This window comes from Ammospiza caudacuta, chromosome 5, assembly GCF_027887145.1.
Source record: "Ammospiza caudacuta isolate bAmmCau1 chromosome 5, bAmmCau1.pri, whole genome shotgun sequence".
Lineage (NCBI taxonomy): Eukaryota > Metazoa > Chordata > Aves > Passeriformes > Passerellidae > Ammospiza > Ammospiza caudacuta.
In genome coordinates, this window is record NC_080597.1 from 14,932,543 (window position 1) to 14,948,129 (window position 15,587).

Here is a 15,587-nt window from a genome sequence, read left to right on the forward strand (position 1 = left end):
TCCAGCTTCTTTACATCAGTCTTCAAACTCTATTTCCAGTTTTTAAATATATTTAGGATAAATTCATCATCTAACAGTCCTAAAATTCCATGGTTCCAAGTAAGTAAAGAGGTTAAAGGAGAGAAAAGAGGAACAAGTATGGCCAAACTGAGTTAGGAGGGAAGTAAATGTGAAAAGGTGAGACTAAAAGTCATCATTCACTCAGCAGTTTATAAGAGGTGAATTATGGTGCCTTGGGGAAATTGTATAATTTACACTGTTTATGAAAATCACAGATCTTTTCCATGTTCTCATTAGCTCGAGTTTGTCTAGCTAAAAATGACCAAACACACATTTACCATTGTGCTACTCTGGGGTAAAAAATTATCTTGGGCTTTCTCTAATCCCCCAATTAACAGAACTTTGTCTAAAAATAGTTGGCAGGGCTTCCAAGCCAATGGCAGCTCCCAACAGGGCAGCCTGGACTGGATTGCTCATGGCTGAAACAGGGGCAAGGACTGGGGGCTGCTCTCAGCAATTTCCTGGTTTCCTCCAAGTCCTAATAATCAACATCTACACTGAAGCAGGGCTGACAGAGAGATCACAAGATTTCTTGTGCTTGATTCAACAAGGACTGTTCACAGCACAGTCCCAAATCTCTGAAGGAAGCCCAGTGACAGAGCTGCCACTGGACAAAAGTGGTGATTGTGCTCCCACTTGATCACTGGGGCTCACAGGCAATGATTTGTCTAAATCTCACCAGATCCTCCCAAAGAAAATCTGAGGGAGGTTTGAAGCACCTGCTGCTCAAACCTGCAAAGATTAAAGACAAAATGGCTCCTGGATGATGATACAATATAAGAACTCAGTAAACCATCAGGTTTTACATATACAATATAAGAACTCAGTAAAACATCAGGTCTTCCCTTTTCTCTTTGATTTGTGTAACACTGGCCACTGTTTGGTCTGTGGTATCAAAGCCTAAAGAACTTCCAGCTTAGTTTTAGTGATTATTTTCAAGTACCTTTCCTGTGGATTAATGGAGATTAGCAAAGGCACATTTTTTCCAAGGTGTGATAGTAAATCCTGGGCTTTTTAGTCTGGCTTGCTGAGAGTAAGATTAAAAATAGGCAGTTTCTTTTATTTTCTAAATTACCAGGGGCATTGGAAGAGATCTGTGATACCAGCTTTAAAATTCCAGTCTCTGCTTGATTCTGGATTCCCCCTGTTCAGGGAAAAGCTGTCTCTACTGGAGACTGGACATTTTTTGTACTTTTATCCTTATACAAAAGATTTAACAATGTTGTGCTTTAAAATGTGAATGCAATTACCTGTGACCTTTATCACTAACAGGAGCAAAAGGACCCATTATGAAAACATTTCTCTCACCTGAGACAACCACAACACATTTTCAAATGCAAAAGGAAAAAAAAATCCTAAAGGATTTGGCATTTGCTATCTGTGGTAAAACAGCTGCAACCATTTCCTGTGAGCCAAAGCAATTCTCACTCAATTTTAAAGGAGAAAGATCCTGAAATAAATAAAATGCTCCCCTCCAAAAGTACTTACCATACTCTGTCAAGGCCTGTTTGTGGTTTTTTCACACATCCACCAGAAGACATCACTGAGTGTGGCTCTTCTGAGCCCCCCAAAATTGCATTTTCAGCTCTCTTATGGGAGGGCTCACACAGCACGAGGGCACGGAGCTGGGTGATGAACAGATGTGTCCTCCTTTTATTCTGTCAAACCTCAATTTTCATCTCAGAAAAAGGAACCAGTACTGGAGGTAAGAGGGGCCTCAGGCCACATTCCAGCCATCTACTCTAGCATCTAAGAGGAGCACTTTGCCTTGGTTCAGCTGCTGCTCTCTCAGGGAGCTGGAAGGGCTCCCTGGCTGACACAGACACTATTGTGCTACAATTTTAGATGCAATGGTTGGCAGCCTGAATGTGACCCCTGGAAATTAATAAACCAGCAGAGGTTTTCTGCTTGCCTATGCTGGGTTCAGACTGAAAGAGAGGAAATTTAGGTTGGAGATGAGGAAGAAATTGTTCCCTGTGAGGGTGCTGAGGCCCTGGCACAGGGTGCCCAGAGAAGCTGTGGCTGCCCCAGCCCTGGCAGTGTCCAAGGCCAGGCTGGATGGGGCTCTGAGCAACCTGGGATAGTGGAAGGTGTCCCTGCCTGTGGCAGGGGATGGAAATAAATGATCTTTAAGATTCCTTCCAACCCAAACCATTCTGTGATTCCATGAAACAGAAACTGTTGCAGACACTCAGTTAATTGCTCATCCCAGAGCCACCTTTTTAATTATAATATTAACAGCAACATTTAATTCACGTGTTCAGGCTTTTCTCATCACCATGGATGTTAGATGCACATATTTGTTGTTTTCTATTTAAAGCTTTTCTGGCTTGCAATGGAACCATCTGACTTCTCCTCTTAGCTTCTACCTACCTCTCTAACTCTTATTCAAACAGGCAAAAAGATACATCTGAACTAGCTGGAGGGGAAGTAATCTCTGAAGAGCAGCAGCCCATGCACTGAATTTTTAACATCTAGTTCTGGCACAACATCAAAGCAGAGCACATCATTATCTTCCTTTTCCAGAACAGGAAAGTAAGGCACAGAGTATCATCATCATCTTGCCTAAAGTCATCCAAGGCAAAGCTAGGAACAGAGTCCCATTGCCAGAACTCTTGTTTATGGCTTTCTGCGCTGGCTAGCAGCTGTCCTCAGATAGTGGACACACTCTGGAAAGAAATATCATTTTTCTTTTTATTTTCAGATGAGATCCTACTCTAGTGACACCTCAATCTATACAGAAGCCCATAATAATTCCTTCAGTAGCAACACATAAAACTCATTTCCTTTCCAGTTCCCTGATTTGTGGGTTTCTGATCCAAGGTTCACACCTCTGCTGGCAAACACTGGCACAGCTCAACATTCTGACAGTACAGGGAGCATTTCATATGAGCTATGGCTGGAAAAAGAAACATAACAAAAAGGAATCTCCAGGATGGCCTCCCTTTGCTGGGCCACATGAAATGATGAACAACATGAGATGCTGGAGCTGTCATGCAAATGCCAGGCTTGTACTGATGATGGACATTTGCAGCTTTTTCTGAACTCACCATTATTTGTGTGTGAGCCTTTCTTACAACACAGATTTAAATTTGACTCTGTAGCACAAGGCTGAGAGTGAACACTGGTCTGGCAGCTGAGAAAAGGCACTCAAACCCCCCCACATCAGGGGAAAAGCAAAATCCAGCCACTTTGACATCCTGGTTCAACAGATAATTCCCAATGCTTTCCTCTGCTTCAGGGGAACAGTTCAGGATCTTCCCAAAATGACTGCCAGGATCAACTTCACCAACTTTCATATTTCCAGTAGCAGTGAAAGTGCAGAAGTGGTTTGAAAGTGTAAAAGCATTGCTTAATTGAAAAGAAAAACAAAACCCATGTATTTCCATATAGCAGCTAGCTTAGATGTCAGTAATTACTGGTAAGTAAATGTACCAGAGGCAGAATATTTACAGCACTGCCACTCGACTTTTTATGCAGTGCCTTTCATCTGAAAAAATCCATTTGCATTAAAATTACTAAAGTCTGTTTCTCTTTCACTTTTAGGTGGCATCCATTACCATCAGAAATTAAAAGACTCTTTGTGGGGCACAAAGTCATCAGTCTACTGTTTGAATTTGGGTTTGTCTAAATTTATATAGGTTACAGCCTCTAAGGCTGCCTTGACTATTAACTTCCTCTGATTAGTGGGAGTTCTGTAGCTGATTCTCTTCTAAAGTTCAGACAATTCCTCCTGTCTGTCATGATTTTTTCCTTCCTGGAGAAAGACAAATCTTCATTATTAACACTTCAGCATTAACTCAGAGAGTCCATGCTCAAAGACTTCAGAGATTTCAGCCCTCCCTTGTTTCAGAATCCCAACAAAGCAGGGTCTGTTTTGCATCTGCACTAAGATCAGGGACTTCTTGTGTGAGCTGGGGAACACTCAATCCCCCTTAAGCACAGGAAAACAAATTATCACTCGAGTGTTCCTTTAAGTAGTGCACATGTCAAGGGAGCACTCATTCCCAGACTGCAATGCTCATCATAGCTCTTAACAGACAGGTTGTGAATGAAGTCTAAAAAATGTTCAGCTTTCGTCGTGGCATCCACTGCAATAAATTTCATTATTTAGTACAGATGCACTGCCTTGCCTGTCTTCTGTGCATGTAATGCTTTTGCCCTTGCCACATTCATCTTGTTCCAATAAGTTTAAGTCAGAACTCAGTGTGTTGGGACAACTCTGTCCCAACATCCCAGAGTGCCTATGTGCTTGCTTAAAATAGCCAAATCCTCATCCACAGTGTGACAAATACCACCCACCCACCCCAGATAACTCAGCAGAGTGGCGTAGCAGTGAGTCACACTTGCTCAGGACAGCCAGGCTGCCTCCAGGCAGCCTCTGGCATTGATGGATTTGGAAGCAGAGCCTCAGGGAGCTGCCCCCTCCACCTCCAGGAGATGTGCACAGCAAATGTAACACTTGGCTGCCTCTCCTCTGCCTTCCTGCAAACTTTGGGAACCCAGGAGGTCTCTGCTCCCTCTCAGTCCTGCTCTATTTGTGCTTGGTGTCAGCACAGGGAGACTGGAGGTGGCTCTCCCCCTCTTCTGACTTTCATCTGGCAGCCACAGCCTGGCACATTTCTCCTTCCCCACTGCCTGCAGGACCACACTCTAAGCTGGCCACTGGAATAACTCAGCACAAAAAGTTTTGGGAGGGACATCACTTTAACCTGATGATTTTTGGCAGTCTCTGCACTCTTCTGCATTGCTGCAGCTGTAGGGATGGGCAGCTGTGGCTCAAAACTTTGGGAATGCTGCAACTCAGACCCACAGCTGGTTTGTACGTACATCTCTATAGCAGGAGCCTGGGGTTCTGAAAACAGAATGACACCAGCAACAAAGAGAAAACCTGACACTTTTACCCTTAGGAATGGTCTAGACACAGTTTAGTCAATAAGAGAAAGTTTTTAAACCATAGTGAAGGCAAAGATCTTCCTGATCTTACATTTCCCTCTATCTGTGCAAGGAAAGTTTTAGGTGCCAGTATGTTTCTAGGTGGAGGACAGAAAGAAACAGATGGGAAAGATGCCTCCTAAAATGGTCCAAAGAGGACTGGGCAGGGATAAGCAGTAAACTTTATTCTCTGCCTGTTTATCTCAAACAGAGCTGCTAAGTCAAGAGTCCCTTTCTTGTTAACATGTGAAAATCTAAGAAAAAAACCCAAGTTCCTTAAAAGTCAATGTCAGTTTTTCATACAGGCATGGGGTCTGCACATAGCAAAAGAGAGAGAAGTGGAAGAAGAGCAGAAAGGAAGGAGAACAGGCCACAACATCCAACACCAAGGACTATGACTCCACTCACCACAAAACTTTAGAGCAGATAAAATTCTTCTCACTTATAAGAGAAAGTGGAGCTCTCTCACACACTTCCTTATGTTCCTTCCTTCTTTTCCACTGAGACTTCATTATTTAGTTAGTCATCTTTGTTGTATGTTTCTTTACACTCAAATTGGCTAATCTTTCAAATTTTGAGGGACTTCTTTGCCAGAGAATTCCTGGGGATATAGCTTTTCTTTGATAAAATCCAGAGTGACTAAACTAACAAAGCACTGGCCAAATTAACAAAGACTGACTAAAGATAAGATTCTTTCTTTGAACTGGAAATCCTGTTTTACCATCAACAGTTTTTAAAGAATCCTAAAATAAAATATGCATGTTTCCACCTTTGTGTTCTGGTATATTACTTCTTGGCAACCAAGACTCTCAATTTATTAATATCACAATCTATGTGTACGTCTCACTGGGAATTTGGACCTTAGCCTGTAGCACTTCCTACATTTGACCTTAAAAAATCCCAAATGCATAAGTACCTTTAGAACTAATTTTCCCAAACCAATCTGGGTTTTGCACTAAGTGTCCATGCAGCTCTCAGCTCCATCCAAAGCCCTACAGGAGGAAGGGAGCTGGTGGGAAAGTGAGACCTGGGGGTTTCTCTAGGAAGTCACATAGCCAGGAAAATGCTGGATGTCAACAGACTTCTGTAAGTTTAAATGAGGGAGTAACTTCTCTAAGGAGATGTTCACTAAAGGCTTCAAAGCTTTTTTAGCAAGTTGCTTTACTTTCCAAAACAGTGGAGCAGCTCCTGTGAGACTGAAGTGCTAAAGTGTGTGGGGAAGGGTTGGTGACACTGCAGTTTCTTCTGCTGTGTGCTGCTGTTCTCTGCTGGAACAGAATCCGAAGTTTTCCATGACATTGCAGAGGGGGAAACATGTCAGTGCTCTCAGCAATGGCCACAAGCCAGAACATGACAAGTTTCACCTCAGCATGAGGAAGAATTTCTTTGCATTGAAGGTGGCTGAGCCCTGGAACAGCTGCCCAGGGAGATTGTGGAGTCTCCCTGTCTGAGGACATTCCAACCCCACCTGGACTTGTTCCCATGTCACCTGCTGTGGGTGACCCTGCCGTGGTAGGGGTCCCAATAATCTCCAGAGGTCTCTTCAAGCCATAACAACTCTGTGAAAACAGACACCCCAAAACCAGAGCAGATTTAACTCTGCTCAGGTCTGGAAGTCAGGGAAAGGACTGGGGTGACATTCACATTCCACAGACACTCTGAGTGTCTCTAAGCACCAGTGTCAGGTGCCAGGCATATGTGGCAATGCTGTCACCTCCTTGCACAAAGTTGAAAGCTGAAAATCCTAAAGCAGTGGATCCTGATGCTGCTGAAAGTCCTGATGGCTCAACTCCCATCTGTGTCTAAGGATGACATGGGTCAACAATCTAATTAACCACATAACCTTCAAGGTGCTTTAAGCATGTTCATATACTCTCAAAAGGAAATGATGTAAATGAAACTCAATTACAAACAATAAACCCAAAATATCCTTTTTGGCCAAACCCATGAATTTCTAGTGAGTTTGTGTATATTTGTCTCGTGGCTTCATGGCAAATGACCTCTAGTCATAGCAGTCATCAATGCTCTCTAGAAGTGTTATTAAATTATGTGTTCACACTGAGACACCCCAAGCATGTTGGATAATGCAGGACCAAATTAAAGCATTGGGTATTGTGTACTACACCATAACTGTATTTATTTAAAAGGTACAACAAGAAAAGTAGAGTTGAAATTCAAACTGAGTGGAGTGAAAAAATGAAAGCGCTGCCATTGTGGGATGTCATAACAGTAATGAACAAGTGAGAATTGAAAGAATTGTTTGATTTATGCCTTTAACAAGCTTAACCACACACAAAGCAAACTGTCATTGCCTTTTAGTCTTTATCTGCAACAATTAGCAGAGCTAATGACTCCTTTTGCTTTCTGTATGAGACATGATGTGATCCAATCCCCACCAGAGAAGAGTTCACACAATACAAGGAAATGCACAAAGGGGAAGGTGATCCCTTTTATCTCCTGGTGTTTATCTGGAGTTATTCTCCCCGAGCCCAGTCAGACACTATGGTGTATCTCATTATTTGGAGCTCAGAACACAACTGGAGCTTTCATGCTGGCCTTCAAAGGGATCTTTTTATGGCTCTCCCTATAATATCCTGAGAATTACACAGATCTCTTTACAGAAACATATGCAAGGAGCACCATGGGTTTACAAAGACTAAGTCCATGAGAAAAATGCATATAAAGTCGACAGAATTACAAAATGAATGAGAGCAGGGAGAGCAGCAGGCATCAAAGAGCTGGGAGTCAGGAAAGCGTTTGATAGAGTGCCTCTCAAAATATTATTTCCCATTGGCTCAGACATAAATACTGTCACAGGAACTGTCTGAAGGACTGCAAACATGGAATAATAATAGACAAGAGGGTTGTGTCTCATATGCTTCCTATAGAGACAAGGGGTAGCTCTCATTTCATGGAGCATCTCTACTTGTGATGTGTGAGATGGAATAAAACAGCTGGTTAATAAAATATGTAGATAACATTAAGCTGAGAGGAGAGGGTAGAGAAACACAAATGAGAGCAAGAGAAATAATACCAAGAGCCCTGGAGAGCTTAGAAATATGGGCGGGAAATAAGTGAGATGCAGCTCTTGGAAATTGGTGCACTAATTTATCAGGGGAGAAATGGCATTCACTGGAGGGAAAAGTATGGAGAGCAATAATACTGAAAGAAGGAGAGGAGGAAAGCAATGATGCATTTGCAGTTTGAGAGAACAGAAAAGGCTGTTAGGGTTTTATGGCACTGTCCTTGTGGAGCAGTGAGCACCAAGTGGAAGATTCCCTTTGTGCAGCTACAGAGAAGGAAAATGGGGAATAGTGATCCTGATGTTCACCAGTGCCTGGTGTGACCAGCCTTCACTTTGAGAAAACTCCTCCTAGGAGCAGAGGCAGGTAAATATAATTATCTCACTTCTAACCCAGGCAGCACAGTGTTCACACACCTCTCACATCTTGTCCTAAGCCACCAAATATAAGAACTCATCCTTGGCACTTTGTTCTGGTTTAACTCCTACACTGCCAGAAACTCTAGATTTAGGCTGACATGAGACCAAAATAAAATGTACTGAGTTCGTTTCAGGACATTTTATCACCAGAAAATTACTGACAATTAATAAGGAATTATGAAGAGCAAGGGATCCAAGGGTTAGTATGTGTGGAGGGATAAAAGAGCTGAATGCATGTCTTCAATAGATAATCACAGGGATCACAGTATGGGTGTAGCAGGTAGGTGGGAAATCTCAAAAAGGGATGGGAAGCCTCAAACAGGCAAAGCCCTTGTGCAGCTGAACTATCACCAACAAAGTATCCCTGTAAAAGGAGAAATTCAGGTTGAGTACTGTGGAAGCGACCTCAGCAACAGCATCAGCAGGCCTATCCAATGAACAGTGCAGCAGAGAAGTCTGCAGCAGGCAGTGTCCACATAGGATAAACCTTAAAACTGGAGTTGTCAACTGTTGTCCTCTCCCTGGAAGAGACAGACCCAGGATAATTGAAACCAGCTGAGGATCTGTGTTTCTAGCTCTCTTCCAGCCTTAGTACATGTGGCACTAAATTAAAGCTGGCAAATGCCTTTTTTGGGACAACTAGCTTCCCCAGAAGACAATTCTTGATTTTTAATGGGATTTCTAGGTGGGTGTAAACCACCTAGAGCCAAATTCACTCTTTTGGCTGCCTGTTACTGTCTCAAATACTTCATGCAGCCCACAATGGTGGGACCCTCTGAATCCCCTGCAATATCAGTTCTGTTCTTGGGTTCAAAATTAGGTGGGATCAGTTGAAGACAAGGCCAAATCAGCCATGAAGTCTTTGTAGTCTCCTTTTGAGGACTGCCTTCACAAGGAGATATCTCTGAATTTGTATTAACAGCCACTGAAGGGGACATGGTGAAAGCAGGTGATTTGTCCTTTCTGAGAGTGAAGTCCAAGGTGGGGGAAGTTGCCCCTGAAGCAATGAAAGAGACATTTATGCCTTTGATGTTCTCCAACATCCTTCTGGATAATTACTCAATCCCTATCAAGAGTTTGTTTGCTTGTGTTTCACAGTTCATGTAAACAAGATACTGCAGCAAACACCTTCTCTTCCTACAAAAATAACCAGAAGAAAAGTCCCAAACGTGCCTGTACCTCGACACACACTTTTGGTAATCCTCCTCAGCAGATTCCTTCCAGGATTCTACAGGCATCCCAGGCTCTGGGCAATGTTCCTCCAGTCAGCAAACAAAGGTGGTTCTGGCATTGTCCAGTTTGGCAGTTCAATATCATCTCTGGGCTGAGCTGATAAGCAAGCAAAAGGCAAAGACATGGAGTTATGCAATATTAACAGAAAGACAAATTATGAGAAACAATTTTTTTTTTTTTTTTTTTTTTTTTTTTTTTTTTGGGTAACAAAAAATGGAACATTTAATTTCCTCTTTGCCTCTAATTGCAAAGTGATGATTTAGAAACATTTCTCTCAAAGCATTAAAATCTATGGCTATAAAATAGAGCACAGCTGGCAAGCTGAGTATTTCTTACTGACACATAGATTTATGACCTCACTGGAAATACCTTGGGTAACAACAAAACCAATAAATTATGCCATCAGCAGTGCAATTGTCACCCTGCAACTTCAGTGCTATTAGTCAGCATTGCATCAGCTGTGAGTGAATATCAAATATATCAAGGCTTCCTTTCAATTTCAAAATGCAAGTGGTAACATCTCCTAATCTCCTTTTTATTGCCATTTTCAAATAGAAATGTTCAAGAAGAGCCCCCCATCCTGGCCAGGGCCGGGAGAATGAGAGGGAAGGAACATGCCCAGTTAATCTGCTTTTTACCACACAAACTTAGCTCACCCACATCTTCCAACAATCAAAACCCTTTCCAGTGCCAGTTCCTCAGACTTTACGACTGAGACTTCCTTCTGTATTTTGTGTAGTGAATTGTATGAGACTCATCCCCCTCACCCCCTCCCAGGCATTCTATCTCTAACCAGATGTGGTGGGGCAGGGTAAATTTTGGGGGGAAATGGATCCCTCAGCTTATCTTAGCACTGAAGTGACTGGAGCAGAAATCAGCTTCGCTCGGATGAGTGTCTGGGTCAGGCAGCATCCCTGCAATGCAGATCAGCCTCACCAGCTCCCTGGGAGTGTTGTTGACAGTGTTAGTTTTCTCCATCTGAGTTTTTTAGTCACAAGAACCAGGGTGTTAGAAACTCTGCCATTCCTTCTCGTTGTGCATTTCCTCACTGTGTGGTGATGGCTCTGCACCAGACACTCTTCCAGCAACATTTGTGACCATTCCCCTGGGACAGTGGTGCTGTTCTACCTGCCTGGGTTAAACTAGAGACAGGGACAAAAAAGTGCATTAACACAGGGGCAATAAGGAGGTGAAACATTACAGCACAAGTGGCCTAAAGATAAGGCTACAGCTGGAGTTCAGCTCGATGGAGTGCAACCCAAGTTGAGGATGAACCAAACTAGGAAACATTAAATAATGACCTTTGGGCCTTTGGTAGCAGGGAAACAACACAAAGGGCAGAGAGCTCCCTAAGGCAGGAACTAGAAAGGCTGGGCTGTGTTTTTCTGGGCTGAAGCCTTTGCTAGATCAAACACTGGGAGCTGGCAGCCGCAGGGCGAACAGACTGTGTTGGAGCAGCTTTTCATTGAAGTGTCAACAAGCCAGTCTGTTCCCCAGCTCAGACCAATTGTTGCTTTTGCTGTTGCTAGGATCTGGCATCCTCAAAAGGGGCTTATGGGGAGCCTCTAGGAGGGGCCCTGGCACTGCTGAAATTCCTCGGGATCAAATGACTCCTGTGGTAACTGCTGTCTGAAGTGTGATAGTGCTCCACAAAAAACAGGGGGAAAAGCTGCAGGAGAAGCCTCCAGGAAAGCATCTCTTGGGCAATGTCCCCTTCTCCTGTGCCACCCTGAACTCTGGGAAATCCCATCTTCATCAGTCATTAAGCTGCCTTAGAAATTTCTCCTGAGAGAGAGGAAGCTCTGAGTTCAAGCACATCACATCCAGATCAGGGCAATGATTTTAATTACAGATTTCCTCTTAGGGGATTGGACTAGCTCCGAGGCAATGGTGTGGAGGGGACAGGGTCTGTCAACAAATCCCACTGTCTACTATGCTTCAGTGTTCACCAACACACACATTTGGGAACAGGAGGGAAGGACTTGAGGCTAGTGCTGGAATAACCTGGTATAGTGGAAGGTCTCCCTGCCCATGGCACGGGTTTGGAACTGCATGATCTTTAAAGTCCCTTCCAACCCTGACCATTCTGTGATTAAAACATTTTTATAACTTCTTTTTTCCTTTAACAGCTGTTCGGGGCAGGGGGATGTATACTACTTTCAGGCAGATTGGGTCTTTCTTTGATTTCTAAATTCCTGGGGTGAAATCCACATTAATCCATCAATACTTTGGAGATGATCAGTGCTGCACTTTTGGAAAAAGGGTGTCAACCTCTCCCAGTTCTGTGGCAAAAATGTGTTGCTGGAATAAGCTGCAGGGGCTCCCTGCCCAGCCCTTCATTACATCCCTCCACTGAAGTGTTTTGATTTGGTTCAATAAGCAGGAATGAAACATTTGAACTGAAGAATGGCCAAGCATTTTGTTTAGGTCAAATGAAACATCCCGACCTTTCCAAACACACTGCTCCCCGAGCAGCTGAATTAATGAAGCCTGGTTTCTAATGACTTTTTTCCCTTCATTCTGTTTTCCCATCCCCCTGCCCTGGCATGATTTTGGTTCCCTGATAACTAATAAATGGGAAGGAGGAAAGGAGGGAAGGACAAATCAACCTTTGCTTTAAGAGGAGCACTAAAACTATCTCTCATGCCTGACTGTCAATTTTCAAAAAATCTCTAGGACTGCATCCCTGAGGACACTATCCCATGACAACCCGGAATGGAAAAAACTGGACCATTTATTTCAAAGTTATTAAGCTTAAAAAAATGAGTGTATATGCACAAGGACTGGTAGCTAGGAATAAAAATATCCAATTTTTCTTTGTTTCTCCCAAAATGGCACATTTCCTTTTTTTATCACTATGTGAATCAAATGTCAAAATATCAATTGCTCACTCTGGTCATAACTGTGGCAGTGTGGGCATCTCTGTGGTCCCTATGACAAAGGCAGGATGAGATAAACCTATGAAGGACAAGTCTGAAGAACACATTGATCCATCTGCTGTGGACCTTGGAGTGATGGAATCTAGACCAATAACTCACAAGGTTGCTGGAAGGATGTCTATGATTCTATCTCAGCTCTGTTCTGGATGAAAAAAATGACCCTTCAGTAATTTTTCCAGAAAATTATTTTGAAAACAAGATCAAAGCATACACTGACCTCTTTTTCTACTAAATAAATAAGTGAAAACAGGATCTTATATGGGAGCAAGTCATATCAGTGTAAACCTGGAGAATGACATTGCAACCTGCTCCTCTTTTATAATCTACATGTTTGGAGGTGTCAGCTGTGTGGATTTCTCCCTTAGAAGGATGACCAGGCAGTGATTCAAGAGGTTCCTGATAATTTGCCAGCACAGGGCAAAAAGATTTTCAAACATCTTCAGCCATGATCTTACAGGAATTGCTGAGTTCTCCATACTAAGTTCTTCCAAAAAAGTATTTGTCCTTCTGTTGCAGTTCAGTAATTACGTGGTTCCTTTTATGCCATTCAGGGGACCTTGCAGAAATCCTTATTGTGACACTGCTGCAGAGTCAGGACAGCAAAAGAGGTTCAGGAGATGGAGCTGGGTGGAGTCCCTCAGCTTCACCTCTTGGGGCAGGAGGTGGGGGCTCTCCCAAGAGCCTAAAAGGGTGGGAGCTGCACGTCCTGTGAGGACAGTATGCCACCCCAGCAAGAGCTGTTCCCATGTTCATGAGCCCTGTGAAACCATGGAGAAGGTAAGCATATTATTTACCTCTCAGAGCCAAGCAGTTTAACTGATGCACTTTTTAAGAGGGTGTGAGATCCCACAAAACATGCCTGTAAATACAGAGGCACTCCCTGCACACACAGAGCATCCAGCACTCCCAGGGATTCCCTGGATCCTTGCTGTGAAACTGGACAACAGAAAAAGTGCCACAGTTCGTACAATACTGGCACAAGCAGGGCACTTTCCAAATGGAAAACCAAAACCTGGTGGCACCTGTTGAAGCCTCCAAGGAAGAAAAGGTGTGTTTGTGTTAATCCTGGTAAATATTCCTGAGAATGCTATTTCGGCCACACAGCTGAGGCTGACCATACACAACCTTGGCAGAAAAGGAGTTTCCTTCCCAAACATCTGGCTTTCATCTGGGCAGACATTCAGCCAGGCTGTTTATTTTATGAACCCCACCTGCACCTCTGTGCCTGAGCCTCTCTGCCTGTGTGGGCAGGCAGGGCTGAGTGTCTGCTGTAGGTTAAAAAATTCACAAATTAACTTAATTAGCTTCTGCTTCCACCTACAGTGCTACAAGTGCAGAGAGATTTCAGTAACTTAGTGAAATGACTGGTGGGTTTATACAAGTGTTAGTGAGAGCACAGCTGAGCCCAGAGAAAATATTCACACAGAAAAAATTCACAGAGAGTGGAATCCAATGCATCACAAAACCCCTGCTTGTGCAATGGATGCCACTGGGCATTAAAATACATTATGGAAACCCGTAACACAGATATTTGTTTCAAGCATCATGCTGGAGAGAAAAAGATGTTTAAACATCCACCCCAGTCACCGTGATATTTTCTGAAAAATCCCTTCACCAGGATTTCTTCTCCTGGGAATCTGGGAAGCTTCAGCTTCTCTGTGTTTTGCTGCTCTGGAATGTGGTCTGGAGATTGTTTATCCAAACATGTGAATTGTTTTTAATTCGTGACCAATCACCATCAGTTGTGTCAGACTCTGAGGAGTCAGTCATGAGCTTTCATTTTCATTCTTCCTAAGCCTTCTGATGTATCCTTTCTCTTTCATTATTATAGTTTTAGTATAATATTCTTTAATATAATATAATATCATAAAATAATAAATCAGCCTTCTGAGAACATGGAGTCAAATTCTCATCTCTCACCTCATTCTGGGGACCTCACAAACACCACATAGCCCACCCTGCCACCCTTTGGAGTTCCAAGCTCAGTGCCTACACTACATATTGGAATTAAACAGAGTAATGAACCACAGCCTCCCTGCATTAGAGGAGGAAGGTAAGGACAAAAGTAGCCTGGGAATGACACATCACAATCAGAAACCATGCAGATTTGTTTTCCACATAAACCTCTGCTGTTCCTAATCAGAAAGGCAAAAGATAGGCCTGTGTTGATGAAAATGACTGGGGAGCTCTTTAGTTTATCAACTAACAAATGGCTCCAGCAGGGGGGAAAGAAGAAGGTATATGGCTTGCTTGATATAATACCTAAATTATATTTATGTTGTGTTATCATGCTATGCCACATTACATCATATTATCTATTTTATGATTATATACATGTACACATACAGATACCTATATAGATATATGTCTGTGAACAAATGAATGGTGAGCAGGACCCATCAAGCCCTTAAATCAACAAGGTTTATCAGTGCAAAACACACTCCTTGTCTCAGGGACACTGAAGCAGGTGTTGTATTTGAAAATCTGCTCTTTGCTCCTCCAGACTTTCTCATCAGTAGAGATCAGAAGTGCCTGTGTTCACTGATGTATGTGCAGCCCTTATGTTTCCCTTCCTTTAATTCTGTGGGTTTTGGCACTACAGCTGGTAAGTGAGCCCTCTTCCTCTCACTTTAGTTTGCAGATCTCTGGCACGTGCAGGTTTGAACTGCAGGGAGTAGCAGGAGGAGAACTGTGCCACTGAAATTCCTGGCTGCTCCAGGAACCTGCAGCACAGCTCAGATATTGAGTGCTCAGTGGAACCTGAGCATGCACTTCTTGCTAAGTGGGTAGAGAAAGAAGAATGAAAATAAGCATGGTCATTTCAGCAATTCCTCACACAATTGTTCTTCCTCTGCCATTTCCAGGCACAGCCCTTCCAGCAGGTGCTTGTGGCTTCTTGCTTTGATTAAATAGAAGGAAGCCGTTTTCTTGTGGTGGAAACAAACTCAAGTGATATTTCAGAAGTTCCAGGTGGTGGT